General features: G+C 34.7%; 1 pseudogene across 1 annotated transcript; it reads left to right on the forward strand.

The window, feature by feature from the left end:
- Positions 1 to 1,048, forward strand: LOC146921529 (E3 ubiquitin-protein ligase MPSR1 pseudogene; annotated as a pseudogene). The gene has a single exon (XR_015012162.1). The product of XR_015012162.1 is annotated as an E3 ubiquitin-protein ligase MPSR1 pseudogene (transcript).
- The last annotated feature ends 4,558 nt before the right edge of the window (positions 1,049 to 5,606 follow it).

Consider the following 5,606-nt stretch of genomic DNA (forward strand, 5'->3'; position numbering starts at 1 on the left):
TTTCTCTTCAAATAAAAAATAAAAAAAAGCATACCGTAAAATGTTTTGTCCTCCACCATCGCAACAAATACACTGCAATTTACAACACGCGTAAAATGTTTTGTCCAGATCCTTCCATAACATTCCTTTTTCTCTCTATATCAACTCACTTCACTTCCACTTTTTCTCTTCATTCTCAAATCTTTCTTTTACTCTTTCTCTTTGATAAAAAGATCTTTTCTTTTTTCATTTACTGTTTTGAATTGATTCGATGGCTTCAGAAGCTGAAGTTTCTGAATTTTCATCTCTATTCGAAAGAATGATCCGAAACAGAGACATGTCTATGTTTTTACCTTTCATGCTAAGCCTTTCACAATCTTTAAACAACAACAGCGACCCAGATCACGAATCCGAAACCAACGAAGATTCCACTCCTCAAAGAATCATCTTGGTGAACCCTTTGACACAGAGCACGGTTGTAATCGAAGGAGCTTCAAGCCTTGAAGAACTCTTAACCAACCTTGGAAGTGCTACAAAGACTGGTCAACCACCGGCAACAAAGGAGTCTATAGAAGCTATGGAGAAGGTTGAGATAGAAGAAGGTGATGGTGGTGAGTGTGTTGTCTGTTTGGAGGAGTTTGAAGTTGGTGGGGTTGTGAAGGAGATGCCTTGTAAGCATAGGTTTCATGGAAAGTGTATTGAGAAGTGGTTAGGGATTCATGGGTCTTGTCCTGTTTGTAGGTATCAGATGCCTGTTGATGAGAAAGATGATGGAAGGAAGATGGATGGAGAGGAAGGTGGTGAGAGGAGGAGGAGGACTGGCGGCGGTGGTGGTAATGGTGAAGTTTGGGTTAGTTTTTCTATCAATAGGAGTAGGAGAAATCAAGATCAAGCTTCTTCGGATGGTGATTCAAATGATTCTTTGTCAAACCCTAGAGGAGATAATGAAGTTGAGAATTAATTTTGTTGTTAGTTTTGTTAGGATTTTCGTTTCCAATTTGTTGAAATAGTATAGATGCAAATGCACAAAATTGGTTTTTCACGTGGCAATAAATAATGATTTTTTTAATATCTTTTAATACTTTTGATTTGTGACGTTTAAGCTTCGTTTATAATTGTTGTTGCTGTTACAACTTACAATGGTAGCGATTATTAATTACTATTATTTACAATTGTTGCTGGTAGGGAGAGGATTGTGAATTATTAAAGCACACTCTAGGCTTCTAAATCCTAAATGATGTCTTGTTTTGCATTACTGATTTTTCAAACGCACACTCAGTGGCGGAGCTAGAAAATATTCTGGGGGTGGACCAAAATTATTTTTTATCCATTCAAGTGACCAATTATTTCATGTGCAAATTTACCGCGTAAAAGAGTTTTATTTTTGGATCAACCAAAACCTAAAATCGACATAAAATTGTATAAAATCTCTCAAAATAGACCTATAATTGAATTATTTAAATTTTTTGGGTGATTCACTACATCACTTTACGGGAATTTGGATCAACCGAAACCTAAAACCGACACAAAATTGTATAAAATGTTGCAAAGTAGACCTATAATCGTTGATTTTTTAATTTTTGGGGGTGGGCCGTGGCCCACCTCAGTCCATGAAGGGCTCCGCCACTGCGCACACTGTTTCTTAAAACAAGTAACACTGATTTTTAAAACGCACACTGTTTTTTGAAACAAGTAAAAAATAAATTTTTGATGCATTTTTATTGACATTCAAACTAGAATTTGTTTCCCTTTCATGGAAAATTTTGAGTCTTGATACCTTCCTTGCACGTGTCCATAGGAAAAGTTGCGCCATCCAATCCAATACCTTTAATCTCTTTATCTTTATATCTAATCCAAAGGTACCTTTGCAAACAACTCTACCAAAACCCTAAAACTCTCTTATTTGGCGCTAAACACATGTTGCCCCACCTAACCACACTTAATGCAAAGCTACTTGGGTAATCATTTTCAGAATTCAAATTTCCCCCCGCAAAGCAATCCCACTAAACAGCTTCATGCCTTTACAACTTCCAACTACAATATTCATTATAGTTTGTAATTCCAAAGCATGCAACCATTCATATCTTCCAAATCCTCCTCTGCCTATTTAATAGTCTTCCATCACAACCATTTCCTCACCCGCATATCTATTCTTACGTGAAACAAAAATGGCTCATAACAATGTTCATACTCTCCTAGCATACCACAACATGACTGGTATTTGATACACATCCATCACAATACTCTCCTCTCTTTTCAACAACGATCAGACCAAGCAAACCGGCTTTTCCTCCGTCGCGATTCATCAACGTTGCGTCCACTTTGGCTTGGATCTCCTTTGCCGTGTGCTTCTTTGGCTTCACAATCAATCATAATGACAATGAACAAGTGTCCTGCAACAATGTAATCAACCTGGTAGATGGCAAACAAACACCTTGCAGCAAAGTGATTGGAAAAAGGTCCGCAAATGAAGTGGGATCAGATAAGCTGGATAATTAGCTGGGGAAGAATCATGTTAAGTCTACTATGCTCAATCTACCAACAAACCCCTTAAACTCAAAGCTGTCAAGATTGAGCTCGCTTAATTGAAGACAGCTTTCTGTGACCTATGTTTCATTTTGTTCTTTTTTTTCCGTTGTCTTTCAATGGTTGTATGAATATTAAGTCTACTATGCTTTCATCTTTGTTGTGCACTATATGTTTCCTATCACATGGTTGTGAACCGTGTTATCATTTTTTGCGTTGAATGGTGCACCAACTTATATTCATTGCCCACTTCAAATATGTTACTTAATCCTATTATAGTTATTGTGATCATTGTTGCAACGTTCACCAAGCTATGTTAATCTCTGATGAATTTTTTTAAAGCCTCTCAGAACATACTTTGACCACATAATTTTACCACATACATCCTCATATATCTCTTGCCTCCAGAAAATTCAAGAAATGCATTTCTTTCATGGATTAACTAATTCATCACGTAAAATCATGAATTTAAGCGTACTCCTTTTTTTTAATGTAGTATTTCTGTGTACTTTGACATAAAGAAAGTTGAAACTAGGGCTGGCAATGAACCGAGACAACTCGAAAAAAGTTCGGAACTCGATTCGACAATTAGCTCGTTGAACTTGGTTCATGAACCAAATGAGCTGAACTTGAGCTAAAAATTAAGTTCGTTAATTAAATGAGCTGAACTTGAACTATATATAGTTCGACTCGTTTGGTTCACGAGTTGGCTCGATTATATATATGATACATTTTTAATATGTACACTATCAATAGTTTTTTTTATATAGGATGGAAGTGGTAGAAGAGTTAATCTATTATATAAGTTGTTTTAAAGGAATTACCAGTACTATTTTGAATAACAAATATAAAAATAAACAAAAAGAATAACTCATAAGCTATAAATAATATTTTTGAAGGAACTATGAATGATATGTATATATAATAATTGATAAGATGGTACGAATATGAAAACGTATTATCAACCATGAAATGAAAAGGAAAGAATACAAATAACAAATCAAATACAAGAGATAGTGTATTATCTAGCTAGACTCTTATTCTCGTTGTTTAAGCTTTAACCAACAATTAGTAATAGTCCCACATCGAGCGTATATAAGAAAGTAAGAGGAAGCTTTGGCTATAAAATATGAGCCTTGAGTGAACTTACTGGTAGTCATAGATTGTGTTGATTCAACCCGTGTTGCAATTATAAAATGCAGGGATGTCAATTGCAATTGTCATAAGAATATTAGTGCAATTTTTTCATAGTATTTTAGTGCAATTTTATCATAGTATTTTAGGGTCAGGTGCACAATTTGGTTGCACATTACATTTAAGCAGAATCTAACGAACTGAACCTAACGAGTTGAGTCGAGTTGCTCGTAAACTTAAAACGAGCCGAACTCGAGCTTAAAAAAAGGTTCGTTTCGAACTCGAGTCGAGTTTCGAGCCGAACCAATTCTAATCGAGTCGAGCCGAGCTCAGACAGGTTCGGTTCGACTCGACTCATTTCCAGCCCTATTTGAAACTTTTAAAAGTTAATGATCAACTTACTTACACCTCAATCTTTCAAAAAAAAAAAAAAAAACTTACTTACACCTCAAATTAAGTTAGTTGATTAAAATGGTATTTAAGATTAAGAGCTTCACATAAAAATTCCTATTAGGACATCTAAAAATACAAGTAAACGCTAATCTTGCAACATGTCAATCTCAAATACATAATCATGCCAACCATCAGGTTACAATTTTAGTCAACATGTTTGACATACATCCTCAAAGTTGACAGCATGCTTGAAGTTTAAGTTCCCTTCTTAGATCGTGCTAAATTAGGCCTCTGTATAGAAAGATAATCTAAAATACCCAGAAGAAAAAATTGCAACATTAATCCAATATTAGGCAGTTCATATAACTGATAAATTTCATAGCTTCAAGAAGAAAAAATAAATTACATCAAAACTAATATGGGACATAGTAGGTGTAACTATTGAAAGCACTTATTGTGTACGGTGCTCAAGATAAGTTGGGGCTCAACTACACCTTTGAAATATGAGAATAATTAATATTGTGTCTGAGCGTCTATACCAAATGTCTTATAGGTAGCTCATACTGAACCGCTTTAATGAGATTTACATAGGATCATTATTATTACTGGTAGAAGTTGTTTCTTTAATTGTTACTGTGCTCAAAGCTTAAGTTAGCTATCCCATGCCTTGGAAGCGTAAATGTAATAACGAGGCAGGTTGTTCTAATCAATATGCATAATGAGGTTTGTGTTTAGCAAGATACAACCAAATCCATTACGTAAGATGTGCAAGGTCGTCTAGGTATTTAGACTCATATATCAATCTCAATGCTGCCCAACAATAGGCGAATTCTTGGACACCATCAATGCTTCGGGTCTCCCAAATCATAAAATAAGATTGAAAGTTGGAGTTCCTATAATGTTAATTACTCCCTCCGTTTTTAATTATAAACAAATTTTGAATTTTAGGTAATATAGACCACATACTCCCTCCGTTTTAAAATGAGTGTCGCTTTAGCCAATTGCACACAGATTAAGGAATGAAATAAAGTAGCCAAATGTCATAGCAATTTTACCAAATTATCCTAATCAACTATTGGTTTGTTTTTCATTAAATAAATAATAATACTTTGGAAGTAGTGTAACATAGTATTAATTGAAGGGTACAATTGAAAAGAAAAAGTTATTATTGCATTGGAAACTGGAATTGACATTCATTTTGAAACAATTTATTTTGGCTAAAACGACAGTCATTTTGAAACGAAGGGAGTACATCATTAATTGAATGAATCTAAAATCAAAATTTGCTTATAATTAAAAATGGAGGGAGTAGAAACGTGGACCCAACTGCAGGCCTGTGCAACGAAACTAGGTTGACAATCACAATAATTGGTGGATATGTACATGAAGGAAAGGTGATAACACGCAGCAAAATTGGGGATAAGGTATGTATACCTCGACTATCATTGACACAATCTAATATAAGAATTCCATTTAAATTTCAACGTAGACAATTTCCAATTTGTGTATGTTTTGCAATGATTATTGTTTTATCTTGGTTTTCGGGTGTCAAACATTGATTATGTTTGAACCTT

This window comes from Medicago sativa, chromosome 5 (assembly GCF_051527215.1).
Source record: "Medicago sativa cultivar Bolivia chromosome 5, Bolivia_mono, whole genome shotgun sequence".
Lineage (NCBI taxonomy): Eukaryota > Viridiplantae > Streptophyta > Magnoliopsida > Fabales > Fabaceae > Medicago > Medicago sativa.